Source organism: Maylandia zebra, linkage group LG15 (assembly GCF_041146795.1).
Source record: "Maylandia zebra isolate NMK-2024a linkage group LG15, Mzebra_GT3a, whole genome shotgun sequence".
NCBI classification, from domain to species: Eukaryota; Metazoa; Chordata; class Actinopteri; order Cichliformes; family Cichlidae; genus Maylandia; species Maylandia zebra.
The window spans coordinates 4591381-4611920 of record NC_135181.1 but is presented as its reverse complement, the minus strand read 5'-3'; the positions used below and the strand labels follow the sequence as shown (position 1 = coordinate 4611920).

Here is a 20540-nt window from a genome sequence, read left to right as displayed (position 1 = left end):
AAACACAGATTGGGTCAAAAGGTGCAGACAGAGAGGCAACGCGGATGAGTGAAACAAGAACCAAACTATAGATGGAAAGGAGAAGATAATCCCCCTTTTGGCAAGGCATCTGGTACCTCAGGCCTGAAGACAAGAAAAATTCCTCATCATTTCCTGTACTTAGGAGTGACCGTGATTCTGCTTGTGTCTCTCACATCACCATCACATTGCTAGAACAGGAACAGGCCAGTAATGGTTTCTTTATACAATCACTTTGCAAGATAAACTTTGCCAGATAAGTGTAGACAGCAGAAGCTAGATTTCAACAAGTAAAGTGAGGGAAAGTTGCTGCTCTTAAGGTTGTATTTCCATCTGGGATTATGATTGCTTGTTAATGTGGAGATTTTTGAAAGCCCAATAAGAAATATATTTTGTGACAGGTTCCTCTCGTGAGTTCCAGCTTTAAACATACTGCAGTTGTTGTCCAAATTAATTAGAGAAACTAACACAATGTCAATATATGGACTGTTTTTATATTTGGATACAGGTCCTTTGCAGTCAATGACTGCCTGAAGTCTAGAACCAGTAGACATGTCAAAATGCTGCATTTCCTCCTTTAAGATTATGAGGCTTTACGGCAGCCACCCTCAGTTGCTGCTTGTCTGCTTTCAGTTTGCATACAATAACTGAAAAGATGCTGAGCCAAGACGAGGTGACTGGCATGGCCATTGAAGAATATTTTATTTATTTAAACTCTTGAGCAGTATGCTTTGGGTCATTATCTATCAATCTGTGAAGCGCTGTCTGATTAATTTTGCAGCATTTGGCTGAATCTGAGGAGAGAGTGTAGCAAGTGTAGTACAATCCATCCTGGTGCTTCACATCATCAATAAACACTAGTGACTTAATGCCACTGGCAGTTATACATATGCATGCCAGTTAATCTTGGTTTCATCTGTCCAAACCGTGCCCTATAATCCGACCTTCCTGTTTTCAAGTATAACCAGTGGTTTGAACCTTATGAACCTGTTGTATTTACATTGTACATGCTTTGTATTTACATAAAGGTATCTCTTGATTGTAGACTTTGACAGGGATACGCCTACATCCTTGAAAGTGTTGACTTGGTTAGATGTTGTAAAGTTGTTTCTCTCAACAATGAAACTGTCGTCACACACTCGAGTTGTCTTCTGTGGTTTTTCAGGTCTTTTGGTGCTGCTGAGCTGCTCGGTGCGTTCATTCTTTTTGCACCACACCTAATGTTTTTGTGACTTCTCCCATAGGTTTGCTTGTTTGGTTTGCACTGACGTCTCTCAGCACCCTGTTTTTAACATTATAGTAAAAAACTATAACTTCAGATATTATGCCCGCATCATTTGTCATGAAATAATGAGGGAACAGGCTTGACTTGGCCACGAAACTGCTCGTCAATCCAACTTCTGATTAATTCCTAACTTGTTAATTAAAAATGTTTGTAAACAAAAACAAACAAAAAAAAAAATGACCAAAAAAAACAACATTAAAGCTGAAATGCTGCACTTGAGTCAAGTACTTGGAAGTACAAGTGCAAAAATTGTGTTTTGTGCAACTAATTATTGACCTCACTCTACATATATACAACATTTTTACTACCAAAAAAAAATCACCTCCAAAAAATCCCAGCATCAGTTGGGCCTTGCAAAAAAGCAGGCCCATGTAATGAAGTTAATACAGAGCTTGGTATTGATCTGGCACCATCTATTTTGAGTCATCTGCCTCCGATCCCTCTCTCCCCCTCTTCATGTAGATAAGCTGCAACTGTGGGAGAGGCCTGTGTAGATCAAATATTCCACATGTCAAGTGGACTCACTGGACAAGAGCTGTTCACAGGCCTCTTCAGCCAGGGTAGAGCATCAGCAGATACACTGTGTATCAAAAAAGCCATGACACATGTACAGACACCAATATTCATGTTCTGCTAAGTAATTTAGTAAGAGCCCTATAAAGAGAACAGGTTAACAATACTTGGGTCCTGCTTTTTCACCAGGCCTCTTTTATCCATCGACGTAAGAATGAATCGACATAGGAAACCTGTAAAATACTACTGCTGCTGTTACTAGGGATAATAATAAGTAGAAGAAAATAAGTGATGATGCTGCTAAGTGGACACAGATATTTTACACTTTAGCAGACAAAGCTAACAAACTGGAACTCAATTGTGCTACCATGGAAACTCCAACCAGCAGCACAGCTAAAAGAGTTCAGTCATGAATACACAATATCAAACAAAAAAAATAGATGTTTCTTGCTACATCTCTTCTTTCTGTGCATCTGTGCGGACACACACATGCACACACGAGTATATTTTTAGTAGGTGCTATTCTAAGTAACATCCAGCCATGCGGTAATCATTCCTTTGATTAAAGCAACAGGTAAGAAGCTGCTAATCTCTCCCCTGCCTGTCACAGGATTTAATTGGTATAAACAGTAACAGCTGTGCCGACCATCACTCAACAAATGACGGCTTTACAGGGGAAGCACACAGGGGTGCTGATTAAAACAACAACACTGCCAACCGCACACACTCCCGCAGGTATCACAGGATGGGATCTGGCCGGGGAAATGACATTATCCGTGTTACCTGAAATAGCCTAATCTGAAAATAATACGTCATTATCTACACATACAAGCTTACACCAAAATGCCTCACATAAACTGGTCTGGAGGTGAAGAGAATGACAGTTCAAGTACTAACGACATATGTCCCCGCCTCAGGAAATCGACCCAACCCAAAGGCTGACGCGCAGCTCTCTGTGGGACACGCTGTTGACGGCTTTGCTGCCATGAGCAGCACCTGTCAGGGCACTGAGATGATAATTCTCATTTGGCCCCCGATTGCAACTATGTTGAGAGTGACTCTGAAGGGACATTAAATAACATCAGCTCTCAAAACGACCAAAGGAGGACTCCGAGAAATCCCTCCCCCCGTGTTTGTGTGCAGCTGTGTCATGCAGGATAGTTTGTTTTCTCAGAGGACTAAAGTAGGAAAACCAGACTGAAGACTGGGGGATAGAAAGCTTGACAAACATTAACACTAAAGTTACACTTCACCTTTCATACATCACCATTTCATTATAATAGCTCACACCAGTCTACTGTCTGTAATGCAGTTTGGAAGGTGCCATCAGGAGCTAGTTGGCTGATATCTCCTACATTTACAAATTTATGCATTTCACAGAATTTTTTTTGCAAACAAATCAAAGCATAAAAATTACATTTTTCAGTTTTATGGGGATTATGTCTTTATGTCAATGTAAGGTTTCCAGTTGAGGCTCCTGGAAGTTACTAAATCCCCCGTTTCCAGTTTCTGAAAATAACATGACTTAATGTTACAGACATGAGTCTGCTAGGACTAGAAACTTGTCACCATGGCATTAAGACTTTTGTTGTGTCTAGAATCCCATTTCTCTGGACTTAGACTTTCTATGATGTGCATAAATTTAGCTACATGAAGTACACTAAAAGTATCTAGATGGTGTATTCATAACTATCAAGATGTAGAGTGTGAAATAAACTAAAATACCAACAAACTCCAATGGCTTTATTCTCATGGCACGGTGAGCATGTTTTGGTATGCAGGCCTTCATCTATCAACACACCGAATCTTTTCTATTGGTGTTCCACTAATTGGGGCCTTCCAAATATGGTGTTCATCCAAACCTAGGGTGAAAGTGGAAAATTCCAACAGTAAAATTCCACCAACAGGAGGAGTCTTCAATAACCTGGACACATCCAGAAGCCCAAAAAGATACCAATAAACATTCATCAAATTCAATCCAAATCATACAAAAAAAAGACCACACAGCTGCACTGACCACAAATAACATAAATGCATCAATAAAGTTTATAACAAAGAAGTAAAGTTATTTTTTTAAGCCAGGATATTTACTAGCCTGTTTTTATAAATCCAATAAAGTTTTTTTTTTAAGAACTCCTTTGTCTATTACTTCTTGTATTGTATGTTGAAGGGTTACTGTTATGAAAGTCCAGGTAGTGAATAGCCACAGGCTAGTTAAATGTTACCGCTGCATGTCACTGCTGCTAGCAGACAAAACAAAACTACCCGTTGAAAGTAACACTCTACCCAAAGAAGTACCTGTTCTACGAATGGAAGTATTCAAATTAAGTAATAATGTTTGTGTCTTATCTTTGGTGGTGACTCTAAACCCCAGAACATAGCTTTTTTCACCTTTTACATGCTCTGCAGCTGCTGAAGGAGTCCACAACAACTTTTAAGTAGGACCTTTATGTATGCAGTACCTATTAAGAATCAGTTTCACTAACTGTGGTTAATTAGCAACATTAGTAACGTTTATGAAAGACGAACATTTAAAAATCAAGATCCGAAATCATGAACCTCTGAACGATTCAGACATGTGGAGCTCTTCTGATTGTTTCTTGCCACAGCAACAAAAACAAAGGGAAAAAACAAACCAAAACACTTCTATATGTTCGTAAACTGTATCCACAATCACTCAATACAAATATTTTGAGTAACATACTTCTATACTGCAAGGAATAGTGATAGTAAAGTTGTGCAGTATACCATTCAGCACCATTTTCATTAACTGCATAAACACCAGCCTAATTTTTTATATGACTAAAATGTACAAATTACAATTATTTAGTGACAAACCTGAAAACATGAGGAAAAATGAAAGAAATGCATCTCTCTGGATACCTCACGTCTTCTTCGATTCAACACCAAGTCACACACATCGAAACACATCAGCAAATATTGACCTTTTTACTTACTTAGCATAATTTAAAAAGAAAATTGAGAGTAAACAACAGTTGTATAACAATGACTCTGTAAGAACTGGTGTTGTTTAACCGGCTTTAAAATCTCAAAACTCCAACACAACTTAATTCGAAGCAACCAAAATGCTGCATCCACTTTAGTGATAGTGCCGGATGACCTCTTCGATGAATGTCCACTCTCTGCAACCTTCGAAAACGGGGACACGGACTAGTATTGTAGCGTGGAAGCGGTTAAAATATAAAGACTTGAACTCAATACTATCACCATTCATTGGAACTTACGTTCGGTTTCTGCTAACACTGCAGTATAAACAAAATGAGTCATGCCAGGAGCGGTGCTAGAAGCTCTCTCAACTATTTATGAGGTTTTTTTGTTTTTCATCCTTTTTTTTTCTCCCAATAGATTCATGTACTACAATCCATCAGAAAGACCCACGCAGGCATGAATGGAATAAATAACCTGAAACATCACTCTCTTTACTGTCTTCACAGTAGAACGTGGGTGAAATTGAAATAGGAGGTAAAGACAAAGAGGGCGGCATCCTGAGAGCGGTAGAGAACAATGGAGGAAGGGAGAAAGGCAAGCAGACAAAGACAAAGCTGCACAGGCACCAAACCATTTCACATACACTTTGACTTTTCAATTTTATTTTTTCTGTGTGATGCTGTCAGAAGCCAGCTCCCTGAGGGCCAAAGAGTGAGAGGCAGCCAAAGAGAGTAAAATCCTGGCAGAGAGAGAGAGAGAAGGTGAGCGGGAGGATTTTTCTGCTTAGTGAGTCAGAGAATATCGCTCGCTTTGCCTTGGAGAATGATGGACGACTGTCTTTAACAAGGAAAAAATTAGGTCTTGGTCTCTCTGCGCACATCAGACACAAACGGAGAGCACTTCTCCCCTTCCGCCATTGTGCAGGCTAATTAGTAGATTTTATTAGCATGGACCAATGGTAGGAAACCATTCAACCTCAGCTAATAGCTCATAGCTATTACACAGCATAATTTGTGCTGCTATGACATGAAAAACTGTAGGGATTAAGTTTCAGACCAGGAATCTATAACACTGCAGTCATCCATCTGCCCAATGTTATATAATACAGGTTCATTATAAAAATAAAAATAAATCATTCAAAAATGAAAACAATGTCTCTCCACATGAGTGTTTTTGACATTTTCAAAGAAATCTCTGTTCACCATAAAATGCATGTCCTTCACATGCAGAGGTTATGCTCATGCAGGTGTAAGAAGGCAGCCGAGGACTGGCTGATTAGCTGTAGAGCCACATGATAGAGACAAGTGAATGTGGAGGTTATGCCCAGGTTATTCTATAAAATCATCTCAACAATATAAATTGAGTTTTTGAAGGAGTTTAAAAAGACAAAATGGTTACAGAAGTAAAAAAAACAAAAACATTTATGCATTTATTAACAAAGCTTAGGCAATTTTAATCCAAAGACTCTCCTGAATACATAAAAAACATCCAGTCTTGGTGTGCCACCTATGTAATTTTTAATTTTTTACTTTTTTCATCTGTTCAACATAATGGTGCAAAGGACTGGGTGGTTCCTTTGTTCTTATTTTCAAAGTTGTGCCGCTACACTGCTCTCACCAAAGCTGCGTACTTAGTTGGACTTAGTTGCTAAGATATGGTGGATGCTTTGGTCATTAAAATCAGCATAGCTGAGAGTCTCTAGAGTGGCAGCTGATTATTGCTCCTCTGCAAATACAAGTCTGTGTATTCCTGCAGACACACATGCATACAAAGCAGCAATTCACACATAACGTTTGGCAACTGGTATTTGAAAAAGGCTGTACTGTTAGAAGAGATTGGTGAGAGGCAAAAACGACAAGAAAGAGAACGTGGTTCTCTCTGATGTTGCAGGTTGTGATTATCATGTTTTTGCTCACAGCTTTAAAAATAATTTCAACATTTTTTTTAAACTTTGACCCCATTTTCACCTGTAGGCACTAAAAGCAGCAAACACCTGCGTGAAAGAAAAGGTTCTTGTTTTTCCATGACCCTAAAGCAAGGCAGACCAGAGTCATTTTATCCAAACATGCACTTACACTTTGCTTTTTCAGCCAGCATTGCTGTGACTCACAGCCGACACTCTTCCACAGCTTGAGACGCCATCTAATGCTTCAAGTCAAGCCAAACATAACAATATGAAACATGTGCTGCTAATGGTGTGTGAAAAGCTAATGATTTGAGTCTGCCACATGTATTGGTCCCGTTCTCATTTTCAGGTCAAACATGGCTGAATTCAGCAAAGATGCTGCCACTTTTACTTTTTTACAATTCTAACCATAAAGCAATTTGTTTTTGATGCCGTGCGCATCTTACTGGCTTCGAGACTACATTGGCTGAATCACAGAGCCAAGATGGTAACAGATGATTTTACATTTTTTGCCTTATGCAACAGTGAGGACGGACAAGGACAAGAAGTCCCTGGCACTTTACAAAACGTATTAACCTTTCATTTATTTGTTCTTCTTGTTAGTGGTGGAGTCTGCCAGCCCCGTGCTGGACTCATATTGTCTATTAACACACAAAGGATTGACAGGAGATGATGAATTCATGTCATCCCACATGAATGTTTGTAATTTGACCTCACTGACCGTCTACTGTACACTCTAACACAGATGCACGGTTGTATTATATTACTCCTAATATCAACCAGACAGCTGCTTCTAGTTCACATTAAAAACACTTCAACGACACAATGCTGGGTGCCTTTGACTGTGAGGAAGGCAGAAATTTCAATTTGCCGCAGAAAATGAAATGGACTACACATTCATCAAAAATCGTCACCAAATTATTTTTCATTAAAGAACAAACAGAGCAGCCAGAGTAAGCTATTAGGTTAATATCCGATCTCTGCAACTCCAACTCCTCAACATGGTAACCAATATGCTCTCAGTTGCTGAGCAGAAAACATTTCACACTGTGTGCAGCATGAAATCTAATCAGCTTTTAGCTGTAAAAATCACACGGTAGTAAAGAGTTAAGCACAGCGACTGCATTTTGAGTAATCTGAATGTTTGTTCATACTTTAAGCTGTTGAGGAGAGCAAATTGATGGGAAGCTAAGTATAACCGTGTGTAATAATAAACAACATGTCCACAGACTGATCTAACAGGATGTTTGACCTCCTTAGATTGTCATCTTGACTTCTGCAGAAAAGTGACTTGAACCAAAAAGTACAAATAAAATTACCGGTTCATTTGCATAATGAGGTGCATTTCTGGAAGAGGCTTTTAATTGAAGGCCTAAGGTGAAAGTAATCATTACTCTCAGTGCTGCAGTGAAACCGCTCATACAGTTTTCTTCTCACTGTTAATTCAAACTCTAGCAGGTTTACTAAATAATAACAGGAGCTTCATAAACAAAAGGAGTTTGTGTGTGCTTACTGAGCCACTCTCAGTGAAGCACAACTATTGTGTTCTGTGTTTGATGTTCAGCCTCTTTTCAGTTTTATTTATTTATAATACTGTGCAATGCAAGTATTGAGCCACCCCTCATGTATAAGGCAAAATATACGCAAGTTTAAACTATTCCAACAAGCTTGAAAGACTCTAAACTCTCTTAGGCAGCTTTCTTGTAATGTTTTTAAGCAGTCTACTCTGCATTTATAATTCCATTAACTTTAACAAAATCCTTTTAACGAAAATGCAGCCCAACATGAGAGAGCCTCCACCGTGTTTCATACCTGGCTGGAGACATACAGCTAGAGCTGGGCGATATGAGATTTTTTCATATCACGATATGTTTTTTTCATTTCAGGCGATAACGATATCTATCACGATATAAGCCAAATAACTATATTTGTAAGATTTAAATGTGCCGTTGCTCACAAGTAAAATGTGAAATAATCAGCAGCTTGTTTTTAAATATTTATTTCCCATAATAAGTTCAACAGGGTAGATGTACTTAAGGAACATGAGACTTTTTCAGATAAATAAAGGCAAATATTGCAAACTACACAAAAGGCAGCCGCTAAAGTGTTTAAGTTTCAAAATAGAACAAACAAAACAGACTAAATTGTCAATTCCACTTAGAAACAAAATATTAATTCTAAAAATAAATCTTAGTTTGTTTTACAGAAGAACAGACAAAACTGACTAACTTTTGTCAATATCAAATAAACTGAGAACTAAAAGGAAATTCTCAATCTCTCCTTGTTGTATAGCTGAGCTTTTCAAACAGTTTTAACAGTTACTTTAGTCTGACAAAAGCCGAATGACGAATTAGCGCTTCCAGTCAGAGACTGAGGCTACGTCCACACGTACACGGGTGTTTTTGAAAACGGAGATTTTCCGTTTTCGTTTTAAAAAATAATCCCGTCCACACATAAAGGCAGAAATGAAGGAAAACGCTGCTATGAACATGCCAAAGCAGCAGGTGGCGCTAGATTCCTAGCCGTGCAGAAATGTTGGCCAATCAGAAGTCTAGAAGCCTCGGTGGGAAAAAGTAAACAAAGCTGGGGCATAGAAGCAGAACCGAGTCGTATGTGTGGACGGACAGTAACTGTGTGTATATGTAAGCATTTAAACACTGCAGAGAGTAGAATTAACAGTATTGTAGAAATTCATTTCACCGAAACAATAACGTGGCGCACAGTGTGACGCATGCACCAGTTTATTGTATTTCCAGACTTGCTTTCGGCACAATTTACAGTGCACGCTACTCTGTTTTTTGTCAGACTTGAAATAGCCGAAATACCTTCACACTACGGAGCTTCTATGGCTCTTCCGTTCGACAATCTCTTCGGCATTGGAACCATCATCTGTTTTCTCTTCGGTCACGCTCGGTTGATTTTTCTAGTCGGCACACTCATTTCCTCCATTATGCGCTGGCTGCTTCCCAAACAAACACACGTGCGGCTTGGCACTTGTGCTGTACGTAACAAGTCACGCGACGTGACGCTGCGGCTGTGATTGGTTCGGCTCTGCGCTACTTAATTTGGATTGGCTGACCTTTTTTTTTTTTTTTTTTTTTTTTTTTAGAGGACAAGAGCGGCGAGGTCTATCGCGATAGCTTAATTTCTCTATCGAGTAAAAGTTATATCGCGATACATATCGTTATCGTTCTATCGCCCAGCTCTACATACAGCCATCTAAAGTTTAGGTTCTTTGCCAAGATGACTTTTACATGTAGACAAAATACTGGTTTGCCCCTTGAGTTAGGTGACTTTTTTTATGCTTAACAGTTTGTTATGCTACAGGGAGTGCTAAGTAGAGCAGGGTGATATGACCAAAAATATTTATCACGATATACATTTGAAAATTTGCGATAACGATATAACTGACGATATAATTGACACTAGACAAAATACTTTACAACTCCACAACTTTATTAGTGCAAAAAACCCCATCAGTGTATTTTCACTTAAACAAGCAGCTGTTTTTTTGTGTGCATTAAAGTTATATAAAAATGTAACAGTGCAAATTCCTCGCTGACAGTTTAACCAAAAGGCATTTCCAGTGGAAATTGGCCGACATATCCTCAGCATAACCATGTATAATATCCACAAAACTTAAAAAGAGGTTATACACACACACAATACGGTAACATTATGTTGAACCACAGTACGTATCACTCCGCGAGGCGCCTGCCTACGATAGCTTTAATGCTCCGACAATCCATCAAGCGGTGCAGATTCGTAGCTTAGCAAAGTCGTACTAAAACATTTGACAGATTTTCGAGCGCCGTGCACATAAAATCATTTCGAGGTCAGTAAACACAACCAGAATTCATACATAAGGCACACGGGATTATAAGGGGCTCTGTCGACTTTCAGAAAAATCAAAGGATTGATTTTAAGTGTGCTGTATTTTCCAAACAACACGGTAATAACGACGGCCCGCTATCACGCTCTACCAAAAATAGTGCTTTGTTGTGTATCTGACGGACAAAAGCTAAACCAGTTCCACACCACTGAAGTTGCAGCATTTCTACAAACCAATTCTGGTTCATCGGTTTCATTTAACGATCCACTTTCGCTCTTCTCCTTCTGCGTCGCCGCCATGTGCGTATGTAAACATAGGCACTGCGCATGCGCTTTTTACCCATATTCTATCGCGATATTTCATTTTCCTATCATTGCCCAAAATTACACCGGTATTACCGTGAACGGTATGATATAGCCCAGCCCTAGTGCTAAGTATCTTAAACAAAATATTCCTCTAAAAATGGTCAGGTACAAGGACTGGACTGAAGATGAGTAAATGAGCGGCCGATGTCCTAAAACTAAACTTTGGGAAACAATTGCTCAAGACCCCTTTAAAGAAATTAACAGAAACTCTGGCTCCTTGGAAGCAAAACATAAGGAAATGAGAGGTGACTCGAGAAATTGGCACAGTACTCTCTTGATTTGTCATTGCTTTTAAAAGAACATGAATGTATAATGCAAAAACATGCAACAAGTGAACCTTAGAAGGCACTACTAGGACACAGAGACAAAGCTTGTTGAAGCTCTAGAGATTGTCTTCCGCAAATGGAAACGTCTTTATAATTCAGCAAGTGCTAGGAACAATCGTAGATATATGTACTGTATATGCATGTGAACGCAATGTGTGATATATAATTTACAATTTCCTATCTAGTAAATATATACAGCATATAGAATTTCCTAGTCTATGTCGTGTGCTATAATTGCGTCACCTAAGGAAAATGTCTGAGCATTTTTCACTGGAAAATTTACATCTGTCCTCTTACCATGTGCTTCGTGACACTTTTCTAAACTTCACATTGCTTCTACAGTTTGTTATGATAGCCATCTAAAGGATTTATGTGCTAAGGACAGAGGTTTGTTTAAATGACATCCAAGAAGTGGCTGATGAAAAATGCACGAGGCTCTTTGACAAATTTCTGGCAGTGCTTGGAAAGCCATGTGAAGGGAACTATTCGCCTATTAAACCCAGTGTTTATACTCCACCTAAAATCTGTTTGTTTCGCTGCTTGTACTTTTCAGTTTATGAGTTACAAACTCCAAAGAAAGCCTCCAAAAAAATGCCATTAAAATCCGCTTTGTCTTTCAAACCAAAAAAAAAAAACAAAGAAAGAAAGACATAAATTAGGCCCATATTAACTACTATATCTACATATATATAAGCAGGAATTCCTGCTTATATATATATATAAGAAGTAAAGACAATTGTGCCATGTACTGTGTTCTGCATTTCCACTGAGCTGAGCAGGGTAAATGATAAGCTAATCTCTGAAGTGTTACATAATTGCTATCTTGTAGAGTAGTGGGCTGCCTAAAGAGACCCCTCTGGCACACACACACACACAAAGTCATGTTATGATAATGCCACAGGACATTACAGGAAACTCAGCAAAAAACATAATCCGTAATCCAACCTGAACATCTTTATATCACTGCTATATAATTTAAATTACACACACACACACACACACACACACACACACACACACACACACACACACACACACACACACACACACACACACACACACACACACACACACACACACACACACACACACCACAAGGGCAGTGTTGTAGAGAGAGGAAGAAGCAACATTCCTGCTGTTTATCAAGTCATCTGATCAGGCCAGCAAGTCATGCGTTGAAACTGTGTTAGAGGCTGGGCGGGATGCTTTAGGCTAACCCTCGCCCTATGTACTCTGCAGTTTTCAGAATCTTAACTTATTCTCTCACAGTGCTCTGTCTTCATGTAAATGACTGGTATCCTCCCAAAAACACACTAATGCTCCACTTTATTTTCAACAAACACCTAAAGAAGACACTTAAGACCTCCCTGCATTTGCCCCATTTGTAACGCAAACAGATAAACCATTAAAAGCTTGATCGATAAGTCTGTAAAATATCTGCTAATTTTCCACTTCAAGTACTGACAGTGTTGATAAATGTGATAATTTTGCTGACTGCAATGATCCTCGTCGGTGCGTTGTGAAGCCGCGGGCTCTCTATTACGGGCCTGGGATGGTTAATAATAGCTATCCAGGAGAGGACGGTACAGAATCACGTTTTGCATTCTGGAGCGAAGGTCGACAGTTTAATTGGAAGTGCAAATTGCGTTCACATGTATCCCCACAGTGGATTGAGCCATGGGTAAAGTGAATGCGCACATTGCAAGCGTGTGTGCGTTTAACAAAAGAGAGGGAAGGGTTCGTCCCAACGTATTTTTAGACCGACGCGTGGAGCCGAGCCACAGTTATTATCACTGAAGTGTTGTTTTTACTCCTCAAATCCTCTTTTGCACAAGCTCAGATACTCCTGCTGCCCGCTACTGAATCAGCGAGGCCGATGCTGCCAATTTTTTATTAAGAAAGAGTAAATATTGACTTGATGACTGTAGCTTCCATCTGTTGGTGTGAGAGTAAGAGTCTCGCTCGCTCTCTATCTGCTCTGCTTTCACTCGCTGCCGACACTACCACCACCCCCACTCGCACCACCACCCATCTCCTTCCCTCTGCTGCTGGCTTAGAATCTGCAGAGAATACCCCCGTCATTATATTCACCCTCGAGCCACACTTACCCTTGTAGTGAAGACACGCGTTCTCATCATTGATCTCTCTCTTTGTTTAGGCAGCTAATAGTACTCCCACATAGCTCTATAATCCACAACATCTGGATTAGTGAGGGTTGAGGCCACTTTTTGATCAGCTATCGTGTTACGTGAAGATGAGACTGTGGGAGTGGAGCTGAGTGGTTTTATCAGAGCAGAGAGCGGGCGGGAGGGGGGCGGATGCTGAGGTTTTTCTGACCCTTTTATCCTTGTCACGGGCCGAGGACAGAGTCTTTCATGTCGTTTCTTAGAAAGCTTTCTAAGCAAGTGCACAACTGAAAGACGCCACATTTGCACAAAAGCAGTGTTACAGCTTCTTTGGATATCCAAAAGAAGGTACTTTGCCACGTTTACATTTCTCTGTAACTATTTTGGTATGGCCATTTATGAGGACTCATTTTCTTTATGCTACTTGATTACATTAAAAGATGAAGCTCCTCCAAAAGTAATATCTTCTCTCTCCGGGTGCTGCCTCAGGTGCCTGTCACATCCATATTTTCAATGAATGCCAAGGTCTTAAAATGCATCAGGGTAGGACAAAGTTGCAGAGTGCTGGATCCGTGTAAATATTTGCAGTGGGAATTTAGGTGTGTTGACTCTGCTGCCGCTGACACCGCTTCTCTTACGTGTGAGAAGGAAGGATCTTATGTTCTCCGTTTGAACAAGCACTGAACTTATTATTTTATCCTTCAACACAAAGAGGTGTTGATTTTTTACAGGAATGCTCCATAACATGATGACAGTTTAAAAAAAATCATGTTGGTAAAAAGAATTTGTATCCAATATTGATAACCATTAACACTGGTAATTAAACGTTTTTTAGCCTGCACCAGCAGGATGGTACACACGCTAAAATAAGGTGAGGCATGATGGCAAAACTGATAATGTAAACTATGATTATTGAATGCTGTTTTATTCCTCATTGTCTACAAAGGATTGGGTGTTCCCTTCTTTCCTGTCACATGTAGTTACTGAAGTGTAAGCTTAGGATGTTTAGCGTGTTGCCTCACACCAAAAATGTTCCTGGTTTGAATCCCACCTTGGGATGTTTTCCCTGCATCTGTGTAGATTTCTGCTGGGTTTACTTTGCCTTCCTTAGTTCAAAGACATGCTTGTTAGGCAAACTGGCTATGGATGAGACGTAAATCAAGTATTAAAACTGTGACAAATACAATATTGTATGAATGTATGATTAAATGTGACACATAGTAGCAAATAGCACTTTGAGTGGGCAGTATGATTAGAAAAGCGCCACATATATGGCAGTCTATTTCAATGACCACCAATTTTTTTTTTTTTATTTACCCACGATCTATTACTGTGAAAAGCCATACACACTGGTACAGGTGGATTTAAAGTAGAAGCTTAACCCAATAGGATGGGGTTTTATTAGTAAATTCTTGACAGTACTTTATAATAACCATTTTAAGAAAGGGTAAACGAATAGTGTGAGCTAAAAATTGATCTGCAAAGCATCTATTAACATTTTCTGAAAGGTTACAGTAAGGTTACAACTAATGTTTATCATACTTTTTAAGCAGGTAATAAAGACTCTGTAAGTCATCTATAAACATTATTTGGAAGGCAAGTATAAAGTTGTAACTGATATTTATAACACTTGTTTCAACAAGTGCATAATTATCCAGGTATGTAAATCACAAGATTGAACTTGTAGATGTCACTTCATGCCCTGTTTTCTTAACATACACATGAAAAAGTCTTCACAGAACTCTTTGAAAACAAAGTGATTCAATAGCTTGTAGAAGCACCTTTATAACAACAACTCTAATAAGTTTTCGTTTGACTTTATTAGACTCTCACACACACACCCGAAACTCTGGCTGATTGGGACCCACGCCCAGTTTCCCACCTTGGCTCAGGCGATTAGAGGATCATCAGGGGGTCCTTTTGTCCCTCTGTGGGGGGTCACTCCCACTAGGTTTATATCTGGGACTCTCCACCATTTGACCATAGAACTGAAGAAGCTTCTCGGATGAGAGGTGAAACGTCTTCAAGCAACTTAAAGAAGTCCAGACGCTTTTCTTTGCAAGCTCCTTTGACTACGATGACCTGGATGACTGAGAACCTTCACAGACAGACTCTCACATTGTTGCAGAGGAATTTTGGCCCGCTTGTGTTTACAAAGTTGTTTTAGTTCATCAAAGTTTGTGAGCATCTGCTTATGCAGAACATTTCAATTGGTTTGAGGTCTAGACTTTCACTAGGTCACTGCAACACCCTGATTTTTTATTTTTCAGTCATTCAGTTAGAGATTTACTGCTGTGTTTGTGATCATTGTCCTGCTACATGACCCAATTTCAGCCAAGTCAGATGTAGAATACTTTGGTATACAGAGAAGCTCATGGTCAACTCAATGACTCCAAATGTCCATGTACTGTATCTGCAAAACAAGCAAAAAATCACGCCCCTCCATCACCATGCTTGACAGTTGGTATGAAGTGTCTGCGCTGATATACTGCATTTGGTTTTCACCAATAATCGTGGAATCATAATGGCCAAAATCTCCACTTTGTCCAAAAGACATAGTTCAAGACGTCTTGTGGTTGTCCAGATTGCAACTCTACACCCCTAATCTGTGCTGCCATATAAGAAAGAAGAGGCTTTCTTCCAGCAACCCTTCAAAAAAGCCATATTGTTGAAGTCTCGTGTTTCCAACTGTACTGTCATGACCTTCAACATTTAACAAGCTAACAGGCCTGTAGAGTCTGAGCTGTGGTTCTTGGGGTTTTGCAGTTTCTCAGAGAATTGAGTGGTCTGACCCTGGGGTGAGTTTGCTGGGATGTTCACTCATATGAAGATTGTGTCATTGCGTTAACATAGACATGAATGCTCAAAACCAACAAACTACCAAAATTTCTGCTTTTATAGAGATTCTCACACTTGCAGCTGATCCATTAATCATATTTGACTGGCACCACCTGGCTACCATTTACCCTCTTAATTCCTGTAGAAGGGTGTACTTAATCTTTCACAGGACGGCATAGATTCCTGAAAAACCTTCACGACTGTATTCCATAGAATATGTCAAGTTAGGAGCGATATCCATCCTCTTTTGGGACAGACTGCCAAAAGACACCTTTTGTGTATTTCAGAAATACCAGCAGTTTGCAGAGGAGACCAGCTTACTGTTCAATAATCAAACCTTTATCACAAACTATAATATGTGGTAATCATAAAACATGTTTCCAAACTAATGCTTAGATATGTTTTAAGAATTACTTTTCCTAGTCACTATCAAGTTAGTCATATGGTTCTTGCCAACAGAATAATTTAGAGATAATACACACCTCTCTGCTCGATAAAAGGAGACATATGAAAATGAACCAGGCAAAGCTAACAGACAGCTTTGATGCTACACATCATTAATACAAAATATATCATGAACACATAGGCAGCAATCACATTTGAGCTTCATTAAAGTGTCAAACTTGGCACGGGGGAACACAAAGCAACAGCTTCAGTCACGCAACCTACTTATCAATGAGTGATGTGTGCAGTGGATCAGCGAATATCAGCCTTTCATGAAAGATACAATTAAAATTTAGACTTCATGCTTTCATCACTCAGCACAAATCCAATAAGATGTCTGTCTCGGCACAACGTGTTTGTAATATTTAATGCGGGAAAGAAAGTGTCTGTATTCGCTAATGAGGCCTCAAAGAAAGAGTGGCGGGAAAATAAGATCCAGGTAGATATTAGTGCACGCAGACACGCAGAAATGTGTTAGATCAAACACTGACACATACATTACATTGATTGATTTATTGCAAGCTCTGTTTTCCCAAACTTTATGTTCAACTAAATTCTGGACGCTGTGTCGTTTTAATATTTGCCGCAGGGGCTTGTAAGCCAGCGGCGCTGTTGGGCAGAATGTAACAACAAACTAAGAAACACAACGCAAGAAAAATAAATTTGTGTTGCTGCAGCGATCACTGGCAGCCCCAAAACTCACCAGTTCAGCATCAATAATTTCAGCGGGAGTTCATATCTCGGCCTGCAGAGACAAAAAAGGACATACAGTTAGAAGGGGAGAGAATTTCATAAATAACAAAACCCTGAATGTGGACTTATTTGGCTGAGTTCTAAAACCCTGCTATACAATAGGAAGGTCAGGAGCTGAGATACAACCACACACAGAGATGAACGCATCCCGATTCCCTCCACTTACTCCCTTGCCAGGGAAAACAAAGTTCAGACATGTTGAGCTCTGCGATGCAGCATATTTTCAACATATTACAACAACACTGGTCCTATCAGTCGCTGTGCCCACATTACCCGTCTGTTGGTCTGTTAGTCCATCTGGCTTTCAGGACTTCCACTTTCAAAGATCTCTTTGCAGGAGCACAAAAGAGAAAATAACGATTCTACAAATCATAGAACTGTTAAAACAAACTGACAGAGGTGGAGAAAGGTCAGTGACTCTAGACCAGGCCCTCCCAAGTCTAACAGAAACCATGGAGAGAAAGTGTGCTAGTCTTAGAAAAAAACTAACAAACAAACAGGCAATCAAGATATACAGTAAACTGCCACTGGATGGATTCCAAATCCAGTCCCGCTAGAATAAACCTCCAACCTTCGAGCAAATCGATATCATGCTGGCAAGAATAACGCTGTGAGAAAACAGACAGAGAAAAAGAGATTTTTCTCCAGTTGGACCAAACCCTACAGCCAATCTCAAGCTTTCCACAGAGATACAAACACCCCGAAAGTTGATGCTGAGTAATGTCTGTCTTACACACATTTCATGGCCTAATCAAGTTCACATCCACAACAAAACAATGCCAGGCTTTGAAATGCTGTTTTAGTTTCATCCTTTTTCTTTCATACACTGTCTTTACATCCAAGACTTAAAATGTAGTTCAGCTTTTTCATTCTAAACTAACTTCTTATTGGCTTAACGCTTGCATATAATATACCAGTATACACCCTCAATCTGCCCAGTTTTACATTTTAAATAGAGCTAAATCTCCTCTGCACTGAACATATACATAATAATATGCTTAGTTACAAATTATCTCACAGCCATAAAAGTGTCCCTCCAGTGTACTCCAGATACACCTGAACTTCAATTAAAATTGCTGGACTGGGAAGTCTGTCCTCACCAAATCAGCAGAAGCATCTACAGTGAGATTTAAAACCACATCCCAATATTTAAAAACCTTCATATAGGAGCTACAAATGCATAGCAGTGCAAGACTTCCTACATCCGTCTGGGCTGAAGATTCCCTCCACATGCATAAATAAAGTTCCTGGATCCAGATTGTGGTATTTTCTTGAGATCATCAAGACAATGTCTCTCAATTTCCAAAGAATTTCAGGATGAAACTCCAAAGGTAAACGGTAAAATGTAACACTTTGTTAATAACACTGTTATTAAACAGAGAAAGAACAAACTGAAGCAATTATATAACCTTGGCAGAAATAAAATGAAAAAAAAAAGTGGCAACATGCCATGGGATCCTCCTTCAAACTTGGCATGTTTGCTCAACTATAAACCCATAAAGTTATGTTTATCTTGAATGGTTGGGATACCATCAACTGGGCTACAGCTTTCAGGAAACCAGCATAGCACATGCAAAGTACTCAAAACTTGGTCTGAGTACTTCAGTCTGTAGTTCCTGCTACAGTAGCTGCCTGCAGGACATATGGACAAGGTGAAAATAACACCAGCTTTACTATCAAGGCTGATAAACGTTAAAGAGTACCAGTGATAACAGAAGCTGGCAAACTGGAGTCACTTTTGTTCTAATCGGTAAAACTAACAATGATGGTTAACAATTTAGATCAAGTGAAGAATTTGCAAATATAACAAGGTTTATCCCGCAAGCTGTGACGATGCAGCCAAACTCTTAAGCTTCTTAGTCCACCTCTATTCATCAAAATGCTTCGCAGTCCGGGTTTAAGCCTCAGGTAAGGGATTGTTATTGTGCGAGAGAGGGTAATGTTTGCCTCCGTAATCGCCAGTCAAACGTTTATGTGGCAGTGTCAATAAGCCAGAGCAGAATTTGTTTTTCTTTACATAATGGAGGCGATGTTTCACAGGCTGCAGAGGACGTCGCCTGGAAGGAGGGAGTGGGAGGCGACCTTCTGAGGGTTTCACAATAACGGGGACTGACGCACTCTTTGCTGCCTGACCACAGCTATCTTGATGGTCGATTTAATATGCACTAGTAGACACCTGTGCAGCAATTTCCCCCCCAAAAAGAAAACGGATGCAGTATGCAAATAAGCGCTGCAGAGCAAGTTGGTGAGAGCAGGGGGAACAGCTGATGCAACAAGTTTGTTTCTACACTCATTCTTAAGTTAATGTTAGGGGGAAAATAATACTTTATACGGTGCAAACAAGTCTACACAGCCCCCCCCCCCCCCACACACACACACCCACACCTCACCCCCTTCCACACACACAGGCACATGTTATTCCTGAACAAATATCACTCTGCCTCCGGGGTGTAACGGATAAAACTGGTTTTGGAAATGAAAATGAAGAACCTGCTGAGTTTCGGCTGTCATTTGCTCTGGTTTCAAGGAAAGCTGCTGATTACATCTTCCCCTATCAAAAATAGATTGTTTAAAATCCAAAGAGCACACCGTGAATGATTTCACACACAAATTATGACATTTGATCACCCATGCAACTATTTTTATGATACTTTAACACCGTTGTGCTGATTGATTAAACACTGGCATTACGGGCACACGAAAAACACTGTTTTCTAGTTGGCGTAACGGTGAATCAATGACACCTTGCAAAGCTGGGATGGATGCATGCATGGCAAGCTGCAGCTACCACACTAGCAGCAAACAGACTGAGAATGCACCAGTTCTGCATGTTAAATTTACATTATCATACAAATCTCGCAGGGCATTAAGCTCCAAATATGTAGTGCAATAAACCAAAAAGCACCCATTAGAGTAAATGCAAGAAATAAAATCTCGGGTTTGTTGGTTGACTTTTATGGCCACTGTGCAGTGTGCACTGTGCTTGTCATCGGCTGGCTTCTGCTCTGTCCCGCTACAGCTAGCTCCGCTGGCTAGCCTCACAGCCGTTGGAAACGTCAATAAGCCCCGCATTTCATCAGGTTTTCAAGCCGCGGCGGCTCTCTGCAGTCCCGTATTCACCTAGCAGAGAGCTCACCGAGCAAAGCTGGAGTGAATTCGATAATAAAAACCAAAAGGTCTATTTA

General features: G+C 39.9%; 1 protein-coding gene across 3 annotated transcripts in view; it reads right to left on the bottom strand.

The window, feature by feature from the left end:
* Window positions 1-20540, bottom strand: part of plcb4b (phospholipase C, beta 4b) — a 73996-nt gene that overhangs the window by 52775 nt on the left and 681 nt on the right. For all 3 annotated transcript variants that reach the window (XM_004542148.2, XM_012916600.2, XM_076873721.1), the window contains exon 2: window positions 17306-17347. The gene's annotated coding sequence lies outside the window, so the exon portion shown is untranslated. The remainder of the gene's footprint in view (window positions 1-17305; window positions 17348-20540) is intronic.